The sequence below is a fragment of the Solea solea genome, chromosome 1 (assembly GCF_958295425.1).
Source record: "Solea solea chromosome 1, fSolSol10.1, whole genome shotgun sequence".
Lineage (NCBI taxonomy): Eukaryota > Metazoa > Chordata > Actinopteri > Pleuronectiformes > Soleidae > Solea > Solea solea.
Genome location: NC_081134.1, coordinates 37523223 through 37539087, shown reverse-complemented (window position 1 = coordinate 37539087; position 15865 = coordinate 37523223). Strand labels below are relative to the sequence as shown.

The 15865-nt window shown below is 45.1% G+C and overlaps 1 protein-coding gene across 2 annotated transcripts in view; it reads left to right on the top strand.

Annotated features, from left to right (window-relative positions):
* Positions 1-15865, top strand: part of gli3 (GLI family zinc finger 3) — a 111622-nt gene that overhangs the window by 22602 nt on the left and 73155 nt on the right. The window lies entirely within an intron of this gene.

The window sequence follows — 15865 nt, the reverse complement described above, 5'->3', positions numbered from 1 at the left end:
CTGTACACTTGACCGCCATGTTTAATTGGTTTCTTGGAACACAACCAGTTTTTTGGGGGGGGGTTGGATCAGTCCATTTGACAGCTTACCACCTAAGTGATAGCAACATTGAGTCCAAAAAACATGAGCGATGACTACACAGCTGCTATTTAGGTATGTTGTTTTCTGCACCTTATAACCTTTTTTTCCAAAATGTGGGTATCTACAGTGGTTAAGATTGGCTTCGACCATCAAGAGGTCATTTGAATCTGATTATGTTTTCAAAAACACGCAGCCTCCCTTTGATGTGTTCCAGGCCTCTCTGAGTTTGGCTACAACACTTCACCTTCTATCTTCTAACATATTTGAGTGTCTGGCCCAGTCGTCTACGCTGAGATACTGCTTTAAGATGAAACTGACCATCTCTCAAAAAAGAAAGATTTAAAGACCTGGACACTGAACTATTTTTTGCCGATGACTGTTTACTTTATTCCCTATTCTCATGCTTCACATCCAGCGCTCACTGGTAGCAGGACTCTGGCATGTTTACATAGCAATGTCCTCAACACATGCTATTAAAAGTGGTGTGGAGCTTACAGTTCATTAGGCCCGTCGCCATTCACCCTTTCATTCTCGGTCCTGCCGGAATGAGGAATATTAGAAGCCAGTCTTTTTTTCTTTTTTTTTTTGACTGGAAGCCTTGGAGCATCAAGCTTAAGTCATAACAAAACCAGAGTTGAGATCACCACAGCATAAGCTGCAGCTGTGCTCATTAGCAGTGAGAGGATTTTGGAAAGGTTTTGTGGATGGAGTGTTGGCTCCCGTAGTTGGAGCTGGTGGCCTGATAGAGTTTTCCGTCAACTCGACCCCCCCCTCCGACTCTGCTGTTGTCAAATATGATCACCGCAAGTGTGAACAAGAGGCAAACAGCCTGGGGAAGGGTAAATAAGCTGCTGTGACTCGGTCCCCATATGGGAGTTATCACAGGAAGTGGGTAAGGTAATGCATCCTGAAGCATCTTAGGAACACTCACTCTTTGTCATTCCCAGATGGCCAGCGCTGTTTTTAGTTATTAAAAAGGCAATGAGGAAAAAAATGTTTTCTGTAGATAAAGCATGGATGTAATTTGGCTCCATGATTGTGGAATTTTGTCTTTCTAATGTGCTGGTAATTATCAGGGCGAGATTTGTCTTCACAACCTTGCATAGGAGTCTCCCGATGCTGATTCCGATGCCACGTCAGAAAATGTGCCACAGCTTTAAGCAGTGTTGTAAAAAAAATACAGTCGACGTAATTCACTTGACGATGTGGAGGGATAATACTTAGAAGCGTCGAAAGGTACCCTTTAGATCCCAAACTACCTTTTGGAATCACAAGATAGCTTACACATTCTTTGTGTGGTTATAATTACAGCACATTCCCAAGTCGCCCCCAGAACTCATAACCTCTTATCAGGTGTAACCCTACACTCACCTCAACTTTAACCCCCGTAGCCCTTGCCCTGCTGCCGCTGTGCAAACAAAAGGTAATTGTGAGCAGCTGTGGAACCCTAGTGGTCGAAATATTCTCCCCCCGTCAAGCAGAGTAGCCGCCCCCCGATCTCAGCACAGCGCAAATCCCGTTGTGTGTGAGCGGCAACAGTGTGCTAAGTTGGAAAAGTGCAGAGAATGTGAAGAGCAGGTGGAGCGGACATGGTGGATGTCTCGCAAACAAATATTGAGCTTAGTCGCCGGTCATAGTCTGCTTATTAGCTCTAAAATTTCCTACTTCAACGCACTAACCCCTCAGCACTCTCTTCCCCAATATGTAAGTTTTGTCCAAGTTGAGCAACCACAGAGTAATTATTGAGTCCTGGAAGAGTGCTCCCACATGCTTGGCTAAATGGTGGCTTCATCCTGTGTGCCATTCATGTCTGTGCCCCCTCCTCTTGCACTGACAGCTCAAAAGGGCCGACTGTGCCACAACAATGCTGTGTTTGGTGCTCTTTAGGAGTTTTTTTTTTTTTGGAGGGGGAGGCGTGGGGGGGTTTGTGCTCCTCTCCCACCCTCATCATTCGACAGGCAGGTGGACCACAAAGTCCTCTGATTCTTTTGTTGGGTCCTGAGCTAAAGGAAAAAAAAAAAAAAAAAGATGTCCATGCTCCTTGGCTGAAGAAATCCTGTCGTCATGGGATAATTTGCTAATAAAAAAGAGAGGAAAAACAAGGCGGGGTATGAAGGTTTGAACAGGGGAAGACGTTTCTGATTGGCTGGACCTTAAGGATTCGGGGGCTGCTGATTTGAGGAAAAGGAGGGGAGTTAGTGTAAGTAATAGGATGAGACTTGAAAAATGGAGGAGGAGAAGAAGTGAATGCAACTCAGAAAATTGTCAAGGAAAATGGTGTTTGAACACACGACACAACAGAGTCCCTGTGAGGCAGTTCATGGAGTGAATGAGATGACACCTGTTTGTCGTTGTGCTTAAAAGGGCAAGAGCAGGGGTCACAGAAACAAAAAAGTGGAAGACTCAAAGGGCAACAAATGTTAGGCTTCAGTGTATGTCACGGGAGAAATCCCTAAGCAAATAGAGAGTGTGGATAAAGTGTTAGGGGAAAAAAAGAACTCTTTATTGCTTCTTTTCTGATGGGAAGAGCAGGAAGAATGATTCAGAGAGAGGGGGTGAGATAGAGCAAGAGTGAGGGGCCACCTTCTTTTTAGGCAACCATTTAAATGATCAACAGTAAATAGAGGGGAATGTCATCCGACAGAAATAAAGTTCCCGCTAACAGCGGGGATGGAAAGTAATTTACAGATACGCTGTCCCCGCCATCTTTGTGCCTCCCAGATAAGGTTTCATTTCAGAAACGGATAGGAGACATTTTCACTTACGGGCCCCCATTCTGGGACACCTGTGATAACAGCTTGTGGACCCCTAATTGAAAATGGGTTTCAAAATGGATTTTCACTTTTCTCCCTCCCCCGTCTATCCCCTCCATCCCCTCCCTCCCTTATGACTAACCCCCCTCCCCTTCACCTCCATCAACACCCAGCTCCATCCCTTGTTTCCTTGGCGTTCCCTTGTCATTGGCAGAGGGAGGCATTACTGGAAAGACATGGAGGGAGAAGGGAGAGGGAAGGAAGGGAGGGAGGAAGGAAGGGAGAGTGGGGAAATGGAGCATTGGGAACGGATCATCCCTCAGCTCGTGTCACAGCTATGACAGCCGCGCGATCCGTCTTATTAATGAAATCATTGATCACTTGATGGGGCTCATAATCAACTGTTTCTGCACTGTGTCCTGCCCAGTCTCCTCCTCCTCCATCCTCATGCTGCCACCTCTGCTTTTCACTCAAGCCTCTTTCACACTAAAATTAACTGGGATTTTTTTTTAACCTGGGTGAACCCGCTAAAGAAAGACGATTAACACCGTCGCCAGTAGTTCACCTGTTTTTCACCAGTTTTTTCTGCGTGAAATGTGACATTAGGAATGTGCCGAAAACAACATCATAATGATAGTGTCGTCCTTACTGTCTTTCATTTCAGTCCCCCATTTAAAGTCAACAGGAAGTTGTAAGGCCCTGTATACGAAACGTTATAAAAAAGTGAAGTCTTTGCTAATGGTCTAAGGATAAATATGCATTTTGGTGCCAAAAAATTAAACAGATGAAGAAGAAATTGGAAACCCTTAAAAATGTGCATACATTTCAGTCGTTTTAGCAGGGAGTGAATGACGACTAAACACATTCATCTTGTTCAAAAACCCATTTATATCTGGATTTTTTGAAAGGGACATTAATAAGATTGCTGTTTAACACCCCGAAAAAGCCTAATAAATGTAGACCAATGTTTGAGCATAAGGGGGATCTGGAAGGATGCACAACATGGTGGTTTTTATTTTTCAGAAATGCTCCAGTTTTGTATCATAACCGCCAAAAGGTGATGTCTGCCATCTGTATTTGTGCAGTATGTATTTCATGGGGGCCAGAGGAGGAAGTCGGGGCCCCTCTGTGTTGCCCTACTCTGGGCTCTCCCTGTGGTGGCTAATGAGAGAGGACTGATGGAGGGATAAGGGACCTCATGGGAGCGCTGGCTGGCCCACAGGTCAAACAGCACAATGGAGGAGGCGTTATAGAGCCTGACACACAACCCCACACAGGAAAACTGGCCTTTAGTGTCAAAAGACCTCTGTATGGTACATAAATAATACATTCAAATACAAGTTATCCAATAAAAAGAATTATACTGAAGAAAATAATGTATCCCAGTGTAGTTGACCTTACAGTGGTATCATAGACTGAATTCTTGAGATTTACTTAATTTGACCGGAGCCATGTCAGGTTTTGAATCACCTGCAACCTGGCACCAATTGGACGCCTGCTCACATGTGCTTTACTTTATCGTCTATTTCCAGCTAAATGGGAACATAATTTACAAAAGTGACATGATTTCCTATTGAAGAAGACCTGAAACTAGCGATTTGGACCATTAACTCAGTAAATGTTGTAAATCAAGAGAGAAGTGGGCTTGTTTTCTAATAGACTTCTATTGAAACCTCCACTTCCATTCAGAGTTCTTTTTATAACCGGCAGAGTTGCTTCCTGGTGTATTACTGATACTTCCGTGCCACTTCCAAGGCTTCAAACCAGAAGACTACATCCATGGAAGTTATAAAATATAAGATCTGTTACCATCAGTCACTCTTGATCCATGTGCACGCACAGTGGCTTGGTCTTGGTGAGTCATAGCCATTTCATGGACCTCTGCACTGAAGGCAATTTCCTGCAGCAGCAGGGGGACAGGCATTTGGCAGAGCCACCTCACAGGGGCCTGAGGCGCAGGATTAGCTTAGCTTCGCTGCTAATCAGGGTGGAGGGGAACCTTAGCTGCTCGGCCCACTCCAGCCCAGCCTGGGCTCCATTATCTGGCACACTTCCGCCTGCTCGGAGCTCCCTGCTGGAGCTCCTCTGCTCCCTCACTGCTGGAGGATGCATGTAAGCCTCCTCCTCTAGTCTTTAGGATGCTGACGAGCTGCCGCCAGAACTCAACTGTAGTGGAATTGCATCTTTCTTTCTTTCTTTTTTTTTTTTTGGTCAGTGCTCGTCCTACTTGTTGGAGCAAATCTTCATTGGGGCTGCTACGATTAGTCAATATACATCGAATGAGTAAACTGGAACTGAAATGCTCTACAGGAAGTGCTAGCAGTAGTGCTTCAATTGTCCCGACATTCGTTAAATGAAGAACGTATCAGAGATGGCGCCACAGAAAGAGAGGTCAAAGCATAACAGACAGTATGGATTTCCAACTTGGAAAGAGCAACCTTGTTATCGACTGGCATTGTTAACAATGGGTAGCCCAAAATATGTTTGCGTTCATGTTTTATCCGACTTCTCAAGTGGAACATGGTCAACTCGGGGGTGACCTCACACCTTAAAAGGTGCAGTATTGACGGACTAGGACTCCAAGGAACAGTCTGGCGCCTTTATTATGAAGAGTGGAAAAATACACATCTCTTTATCTGTTCTGCGACTGTCTGTGGTGAACATGGATGAGTAACTCGAAGCACACATGCTTGCACTTTTCTCTCTGCGGCTTTAGCTGACACCATTTGAGCAAGAACTTCATTTAAGTATTTCATTTCCCAGAATTCCTCACAACCCCGTTTCCCTAAAGGGACAGACTTGGGTCGGAGTATATTCTCAACCAGGCTGAGAACTTCAAAGTTATACTTTGCAGTCCTGTCAAATATAACTCAGGTTTAATTGTTAAGGTTTTAGTGATTGTTATGGGAACATCGAACTGTGGGAACATGACAAGACAAGAGACACGAGACGCCAGATGATGGGAGGGATTGTAAATAAGCAGTTTAGCCAAGTTATAAACCACTTTATTTGAAAGGTAAGAAACACAAAGTCAGAACCTCTGAAATGTCAGTAATAATCTTTTATTGCAGTGGAAAAACTGTGGATACACCACCACAATAAGCACAACTCATAAATCCCTAACCACATTTGGATGTTCAAGTAACAACTTAAGCTCTTGTTATTCTTCTCTCGTTCCAATAAGTTTCATAACCCCAAACACTGAGATTTTTATCACCACTGTGACATTCCCACATATCTCCCGTTATTTTATCACGGATAGGAATATGGAAACACGGCTCAGTTTGCAGGAAAACAAGATTCCATTGTATCACCAGAATGTGATGATGATGTGATGTGATTTTTTTATGTTGACGCTAATTTACAATCCCTGCCCCATCTCATAGTCTTCCCTCAGTCCAACATTAGATTAGATTTGACTTTATTGATCATTAACTGCTACTAAAAACCCAAACCTGTGTTTCAATCATTCTATCGCTGCAAGATTCCTCCCAGTTTATATGAACACCACAACTTTCTACGAATATGCCGCCCCCTACATGTGTGAAGTATGAAATTCGGCAAACACCTTTTTCCAACCACACACACACACCATCCCTTTAATTGAACCCAGTATTCACAAGTGCAATCTTAATTCAACGATTCAGTCAGAGGTTATTAAAAGTAATGCGATGTTAGAGTTCATGCTGTCCGTCACAAAGGCTCTGCTGAGAATCCTGAGGTCATTTTCACTGACACACTGAGAGCCAGAATGACCCGGGAGTCTGAGGTCACTCGCGAGTCCCTGAACCAATAACCATCCTCCCTCAGTGAAACCCGCGTGATCGGATCGGAGTACATCCACCGGGCTCACCCCGCTGCGTCCCAGCAGCACGGCGGCCATGCCAGATCTCACCTCTCTCCGAGAGGGAGGCCCATAAACTCGTAAAGCCATAAAGTGGAGAAACAGTAGTTGATTATTCTACCACTCTGTCCATTTGTCGTCAGGCATCAGTGGCCTCCCTCCTGCCAGGCGGGACAAAGCAGGAGTGTCCTGACCCTGCCAGGAGGATTTATTTTAGTGTGTTTTTATCCGCGTCCTCTCTGTTTTGTTCACCCAGTCACGCCTCCTTACCACAGTTGGGTTCTCGTTGAATGAGAGGATGAAGTAGCAACTAGTGGCGTTGCCACCAGAGTTGGAGGACGGGCCCCCGCAAGTGAGCTGATCTCAAAACACAGTGCAACCAAGGAAGCAAGGTTTTGAAGACCACGACCTTCTTTGACGTTTTAAAAGCTTAACACAGAGAGAGAAAGAAAACACCTCCTTAAAATTAGAATAGATGTTTCTTTACAACATGATCAATTGAAGCCAGGAAAAGGAATCATTATTATCATCTGATAAAGGTCAGTGAGATCAAATGTTGACTTGGTCATTTAAGTTTCTGGCCCTGGTTAGATTTTGCCATTTTGTTTTAAATAATTTGGCTCTAAAACCTTTGTCTCTAAAACCTTTAAACTAAGTTCAGTTTTTGAAAGCTGTTCTCAATTTGATTTTTTGACCGAGGACATTAGACATAGTTTTAAATGATTTTTTTAAATTCAGCATTCAAACACAACTTATCCAGTATCCAGTACAAACATTTGTGTTATATCTGCCAATGTTCTGTATGTTCCAGGCCATTTTCAGCTCTGTACACTGAGCTCACAAATCGAGACATACCTATAGGTTTGAGTGAGAGCAAAAAGGCCTTATACCCCCCCTAATCTCTCTCTCCTGACCTCTACACCTCCTGGGCCCGGACTCTCACCCTTCCCTCTGCTCCCCCTTGTGTCTCCTCAGCCAACTCTCTCCCTCGTAGTGCGAAAGAGGAGCCAGGATCAAAGGCCATAAACCATGGCAATGATTTCTAGTGATTGATTAGAAGCAGAGGTTGAGAAGCAGCGGCTCTGTTCTCTCCACTCTTCCCACCCTCTGGTGCTGCGCACGCATTCTCCCAGGGCTCTCATAAATAGCTCAGGCTTTAAGTGTGAAAAGAGCAGCCGCGATTGGCAGACAGAGCCCAGAAACACATCCGTGCCGAAGCGGCTTGGCCAGTTTTTCTGCCTCTTCCTCCTGGATGGCAGGGGGGGGTGTCAGTTGATAAGAACCATTTGTTGTCTTGCTTGGATCTGGGGGGCGGGGGGGACAGCGTAATCCCCTCGCCCTGGTCTGTTCGTAGAGCTGGAGGAAAAGAGCAGAGAAGAGGAGGAGGAATTGATTTTTAGAGAGAGGGCATGCGGAGAATTGAACTCAGATGTGTAGCAGAGACAGGGTTTGAAAGAAACATTCTACTTGCGGGGAAACAAATGTCTGTAGCTTACAGCAGAGGGGCCATGCAATTTGAACTTGAGCAAGTCCCTCTAATGTTAATCAATTGCATAGCTGTCTTTCACCACTCGCTCCCCCTCCTCTTTCTCCTCCTCCTTCTCTTGTCCTGAGCACAACTCAGCCTGGAGGCCTCTTGACAAGCAAGTGGTCCTGTAAAGGCATTTTAATAGACAGTGGCCATTCAGTGGCAGTGAGATTAATGCTCCCACATGCATGCTTCTGCACAGAGACACAAACACAAACCGCAGCTCTCTCCGTCTTCCCTGTATCCTGCATGATCTCACCTGGAGCTGTGAGTCTAATGATGTTCAGAGTGTGGGCCTCGCAGCGACAGCTCCAGTCCCAGGGAGATGTGTCTCATGTCAGACTTTGCGCCAGACAGACTCCAATAAGAAAAGCGGGGGGTGGGTTGGGGCTGGGTGTTCTTTAGCACAGCTGGAGCGAAGCCAAAACTACAAGTGCAATTCTGCGACGGTTTTGTTTTTCCCTCCGTGGTATTTACAAAAGTGATTGAGCACATTTCTGGGTGTCACGGAGTATCTCATTACTCTCTTAAAAGCTTTTTTATCCATCCACATGCTCTTAGATATGCACATGTGTTCCTGCATACTGCAGATGCTCTGTCATGCGTGCACGCAGACACATAATCTCTAATTTTCTCTCCGTTTTTTTTTTTTGTTTTTGACACGCTCGGTGCAAATGGAGGACGAGGTCGTGATTATTAACTGTTTGGTAACCTCATGACTTCATCTTCGGCGCTGTCAGAGGCGCCGCACATTACGTCTCCTCTTGGCTCAATGGGCCCTTTGTTCTGGCTTGGCTCTGGAGCAGCTCAGCATGGGGCTGCGTGAGTCCAACAGTCCCACTGCGGCTCTGGAGGGAGGGAAGGAGACGTATGGATGGAAGGGAGGCAGTGGTTGAGGAGCGAGTGGGAAAAAAACGGGCGAGTGGGAGATGCAAGGAGCTTCAGGAGATTTGGGAAAGACATGGGAAAACGGAGAAGACCTGAGAAAGTGAGGGATGACAGCAGGAAACCCTAAGTGATTAGCACGGGGAGAGAGAGGGAGGAGGTTGGATGTCAAGAGGTAAAAGTGGGAGGATGAAGGATGGTGGTGGGGGGGGTGCAACATGCTACAGGTGAGTCCTAAAGCAGCCTAGAGCAGCTGAGTCTCTTTCTATGATAATTCCCCCGCACCGCTCGTCTCCCGTCCCCTTGATTCATTCAGTGCGGACACCAGATTACAGAGGCAACATGTCAGCCGAGCCGCTGCAGCCATCCTCGTGTGGAATGTGGGATTAATGGCAAAGTAATGCAGAGATTAGAGGAGGAGGCGGCGTTGCGGTGGGAGCAGAGGATTCCGCTGGCGGGAAGTGACAGGAGAGGTCATACATGAGGGGAGCTCATTACCGAGAGCGGACAGCGGCGGAGGGAATGCGAGAGGACGCAAGGGCAGAGAGCGTCAGAGTAGAAGATATGAAGAGGAGAACGGAGAGGTGAAAAGATCAAGGGAAAAACGACAGAGAGGCCAGATAAAGGAACGTGTCCCATGTATGAAACATTAAAGGAGTATTTTATCTGCGAAATTGTCCCCCGATTAAATTTGCATTAAACTCTCTCTCATAGTGTAGTCTTAAACTTTAGTTTGAGACATAGGATCCCGTGCTCTTCTTACATAGTGTTACTTTTGCATCTCTCCACATACAGCCCCTTCAAACAATTGATGTAAGGAAGATGTAACTTCTCTGAAAGCAGGACCAGTTTCTGACAAAGAATTGCGTTTGTCGGCTTTCAAAAAGCACCAACTCTGTGTCTAAGAAGCGATGTGTACACACAACTAATCGGCAACAGCAAATTCCAACAGTGAGCGCATTCGCTCATCGTAATGAGGAAATGTTCTTAATTAACATACTTGTTCACAGATGAAACAGTATATTGGGTTACCACCACTTTACCAAAACCTTGTTGTAAACCATCCAAGTTGAAGAAAAAACTTGTTTCTGTAGAGAAAACAACACACAGAGAAACACAAAACACACATTCAAAGGTGTTATGCGTGTTATACGTCAGCGAGTGCAATGCATAAACTTAGTTACCCAACTTGCAGAACTTGCAGAAAGTTAGGGGAAACTTTGAAGTCTGTAGTTTAATGTGTACCCTCCATACCTACAGCCTTCACCCTATATTGTGCTTTCTTTTGCATTACAGAGGCATTTATCTAATCACATAGAAAGCACCCTTCCCGCTCCTCTCCTCACCTCCAGCCTCTCACAGTGGCTGCGTCTGTTTGGCCAACACAGCAGATCCTCTAATCTGCAGAGCTTTCCCTGCCTGCTGCAGACACTGTAATGATGGGGTCCAGGTCTCACCTGCATTTTAAAGTCACAGAGGGGGTGAATAACCCTGTTATTTTATTTTTTATTTTTTTTAAAAAGCAGACATTCCCATTCACGTTTAGGGCCAGCGAGGGTCAGGCCTGAAGTTGTGTAGTGACTGCTGTAATGATGATGGGGTTTTGGAAAGCAAACGATGATTGATCGGTTTATAAAGGATCCTTTGTGAGGCGACTTGGGACATTTATTTTTTTTGGTCCCAATGGAAAGAAAAGAGATGTGGAAAAAGAGCAAATGTTGTTTTAAATAACTAATGTGTAAAAATTTGGATTTTGTTTTTTAACACCAAGCAACTTATTGCACGCGCAGAATGGCCTCTCTCCGTGGGAGCAGGGCGAAGGAGTCACTTAAGTTGTGTTATTTTTACAGTGTTTGGCTTGTAGTTTGGAATTTAATTGTCATGCTCTCCGGTAAAAAGGCCTGACGTCCAAATGTGACGGGTTATGAACAGTAAGTGTTACCAGCTGCCGCATCAAAGGCCTGGGCGTGCTGTTCATTTAACCCAGATCCGTCACAGTTTCGTTTAGCCCCGGATTCAACCTGTAATGTAGACATTCAGCACAGAGAAAGGCATCGGACTGAGACTAATGTCGCGTGATTGATGCAAATCAACTCCCAGCTACTTTCCACCTGTGATATGTTAAAGGTAACCAGCTATATTTGGCCGCGGTGCTTTCGAAAATGAACAAAAAAAATAAATTCTATTTTAACAATCACCCATATTAAATGATTGCAAGTGCACTACTGTGGCTCCACTGCATCCCTTCTTCTGGGCAATTTGCTCTCAAGCTCCTGTAACCAAATGTCTATTGGAGGACAGCTTATGCATCATTTTATTTTATTTAAATTTCCTATGAAAGGGTATGTTTAGGTATTGATAAATATTAAAGGCATTGAAAGTTTTGCGTTGCAATTTGTGAAAGATATTTTTATCTATTACTGTAAATATTGGTTCCAAATATCGGTAATCTGTCTCATGAACTAGTAATAATCAAAGCATCAAAGCAATCGGTGACGCTGCAGATTGTAACTCCTCTGCTTAACTATTTTCCATTTTTCCCCAAAATCCAGAAAGGATGTCATTCTTCATTTACATAATAAAACTCTCCTTTTTTTGCCTGTATTGTCCATCCAGACTACTGAAGAACTCGATAGCGAGCCCCTTGCCTAAAGTATATGTGAAAGGTTATGAAAACCAAAGAATTCTTATTTTAAAGAGATTATACACTTACTATAGAAGCATACTTATGGATGGTATATTCAACATGTGCCAATAAATCCTCTTAAATGTTACACACTGGCCCTTTAAGCATCACTAGAGGCTGTGTGGTAGTAAACATACTAAGCATGTGTGCTACATATACTGTGTATGAGGGGTTTGGATCTGCACTGTACTGCAGGAGTTCATCTGTCTGACGGGTAGCGTTAACGACTGGAGTCAAATCCCTGTTTCTCAAACAGATAATCACAAACAGAAGGAGAAAAAGAACCAGGCAGGGTTTGGATGAAAGTGTGGATGGAAATCCCTTAAAATTGTTCACGTCAATGCTCATGATTTTTAACTTTTGGAAATCTGCTTCTTCTTTTCCAAGACAGTTTTCACTTCCTTTCCTAAGCTGCAGAGCAGGTGTGAGAGTGGATGAGTGGCGACAGAGCAGGCGGTGAATTACAGCATCCAAACATCCACAGGCCTAATCACCACAGAGAGGGAGAGAGAGGGAGGGAGAGAGAGGGAGAGAGAGGGAGGGAGAGAGAGTCCACTCTGGACTCAGACGTTCACCAGTCATTGATAAAGTGCTTAGCAGCAGGAAAATTAATGAATCCGGCCTGACTGGGAGAGGGGGGTTTTGGGGGGTTGAAGGGGAAGGAGAGGAAGAGGAAGAGGAGGAGGGCTGTTGGGGGTGATAGGATGGGTGGGTGTGTATTTGCCGGGGTAATCCTGTTCCAGCTAAATGGCTGATCCCTCTCATTCCTTAGATATCAAATGTCAAAAGTTAAATTAGCCTGCTAGCCTCAGATAGGAGTTAACATGCTTTTAAATGGGGGGGCAGTGATGTCTGCCCCTATGAGATGGTGGGCAGGTGCCTTTGAAGTGTCTAATTATCCAGCTCCTAGTGAGTGCCGGCTAACTGTCTTAATGATGGCTCTGCTCTGCCTGTTCAGTGCACCACACCGGAAATTGTGAATATGCACTTTGACGGTCGCAGAAACACGCAGCATCATACCATGTTGACATCAGAGTAATGGAGGAAGGGGGAAAAAAAACCGCCGTAAAAGTCTGAACTATTAAAAGTGAAGTGAAAAAAGTTTATGATATCATCCTTTACTGTAAGGTGGAAACATTCCCAGTGGCCTGTTTGGATTTGGATTTGATGTGCTTGAAATTGCTGTATTATTTTTTCTATTTTATCCCAAACTGTTGGCTCTGTATTTCTTTGCTTTGGCTGGATATCCATTTTTCTTGGCGTGCGGCTCCTAATCTGAGTGCCACAGACTTGGTCCGAATCACTCTGGTGTCAGAAGTGGGATTCCAATGCTGAGGCCCAGTGGAAAGCTGGCCCACTCTGGTCCGGTGGGCTGCATGCCCAAATTCACCCCTAAAAAACCCAACAATCCCAAATGGACACAATTCGGCCCTATTCGACTCTGGCACACAATCATTTCACATTGTTACAGAGAACAGCTTAAATGACCAACAGGTTATGGCTGATCATTGCTGGACTGTGACTGTCTGAAGCAATGCTAATGCGGTCTATAAGCCAATCAGAGCACTAAGTGGTTTTCTTTTTTCGCTTTAAAGCCTTGATGAAATGCATCTCTTGGTTTCTGATTCCTCAACGAATGCAATGCTAAGGTGACATGTGAGTGCAAAACCTTAAAAGCTGTAACTCTCCACGGTCAAAAGTGCATCAATGTGCATTTTAGAGTCAGACCTTTCAGCTCTCTCGCTGCATTGCTCATTGCTTCCTCACAATGTAGCCCTAATGAAATGGTAGTGGGGTTTTGAGCTGCTCTATGGTGGGCCTGTGCCCCCAATGGGTGAATAAGGGGTAGCTAGGGGCAGCCGGAGGCTTGGCACGACGCGACCCTGCTGTGAGCCTGATTTGAGGTGAACGCAGGGGAAAAATGGGAAGGAGTCACGCAGGCTTTGATTTGCCCCTCCCCAGCCTCCAGGCCTGGAGGCTAGAACTATGAGATGCTAAGTTCTGGGTGCATCCCTGCAGACACCCAGCGGCAGAGAACAGGCTGGGACCGCGGGGCCGTGCAGCTGGGGGTTGGGGCCTGTGCTGCCGAGAGCCAAATTGAGATGTGGGAGTCGTCGAATTTGCCTAGATGAATATTAAGGAGGGCATTTGTGGGCACTGAGTGGGAAATCAGGAGCTGACAATAGACTGCTAACCAGGAGAGGGAACATCCTGACCTGCTCATGCCTCTCTCTGCAATTCACCCAGACATCAGTCACACGCCTGTGGTTAAATAATGCACCACTATGGATTCACTCTTCAGAGACAGAATCAAACATGAGCGCAAAGTTAGAGGGAGTGAACTTTATGTTTACTGATGTTCCCGAGAGCCCTGACTGATATAACAAACTATCCTGCCCACAGATGTCTGGGTAATGATCTGGTTCTGTCTAGTGACATTCAGAAGATTTGGGGCTACTTATTAATAGTGTTTTCAGGTAGAAATGATCTGTGTCTGTGTCTTCAAACCTAATCTGGGTTGTCGTGGCACAATAAATGTATTTGAATATAATTCAATAAGAATTGTTTAACAAGTGCTTATGGTTTTCTGTCGATAAAGAATTTTAAAACTGTCAGGAGCTAAACTGAATTTGTGCAAATTATCGATATTGACTGATTTGAAACCGCATCACGTGACCATCCAGGTCCTCCAGGCATGCACATGCAGGTGTAAACAGGAAGGTGATTCTCTCCTCTGCCGTTGTTTGCATAGCTTCAGAGACTTTTACTACAAACAGTGGTGAACACTAGCACAGAAATGCCTGTTCTGTTATGAGACTGACGACGAAAGTGAAAGTGTTTGCACTGAGCTTGACATGCACTGCCGATAGTTGAGTCGAGCTGATAAGAACCAACCAGGAAGTGGATTGTTGTCACATAGATTTCTTAAAAGAGATTGAAACCAGCAGTGTTTTTAAACTCTATTCTTAGAGCTCTAAAAGGCTGGGATTTTGTGGACAGCAGGCATATCCAGAGCAAAAAACAAAAACAACTCTGAAGTAGCATAGATGCGGCCTCGTTTGTGAAGTGAGTGTCCCCAAATGTCACCATGTTTACCCAGACACAAACAACTGCATGAGGACTCTGTAACCTTCACATTATGCAGAACTGAACTCAGTTGCGGGGAAGGCACCAAGCCGTTTGTGGCACGGAGCCCAGTAGCCAAGAAGTTGATCAGAAAAATACCTCACACAATTGCAGTAATCCCCCTCTGCGCTCTTGTCATGTTGGGTTTGGTGGAGTTTGAGCGCTCTCTCTCTTCCCTCCCTTGTCTTCCAGTCTGCACTAATCGTGAATGATTCCCTCTGTCTATAGCATCAATGCCAGGGCCGGTGAATCAGGTACATAAGCCTAAGCTGCTTGGAGAGGTGCTCTTATTAAACTCTAGCCAGCTGCTGGAATTTTTCTTCCCCCTCTCATTGTTAATTGGGGAGTCTTGAGTCTTTCCTGGGAGTTGATTTGCAAGAGAAAGAAAAAAAAGGAGCAAGAGATTATTGCACAGGAGGAGAGGGCCTTTGAAGAAGTGTTTTGTGATACCACTGTATATCCGCCACTCCTCTCCTCCTTGTTTCACTCTCCAGCCAGAATCTGTTTGTGCCACTGACAACAAGGCTTTGAGAAGTTCGAAGGTGGAACAGAGCATATGTCTGGCTTTGGCTCAGAGGTGCAACAACATTCTTCTGATGTTTAGGCACTAACGGAGAGAAAGCGTTGCGGTGAGCAGTGGCCCTTTGTGCACCCGGGAAACACACATCTCGGCTTTAGATACTCGCTGTGTGAATGAGTTCGGGGCTGGAGGGCAAATCAGATGCTTGAGAGTCAAGGACAGTTTGGCATGTGGAGGAACAGCAGTCCTTGTTCTTAACCTCTGCCTCTAGAAAATACCTTCAAAAACAACAAGCCGAGGGTTTTTGTTTTCTCTTTTCATTTCTTTGAATTGCCTGGGCATCCTTAACTTCAGCCCCACCCTTTGTCCCAGAGCCCAACTCTCAAAAAGGAGCTGGCCCCACTCCATATCTCATTATCTCTTTTAAAATTTCATTTTGTCA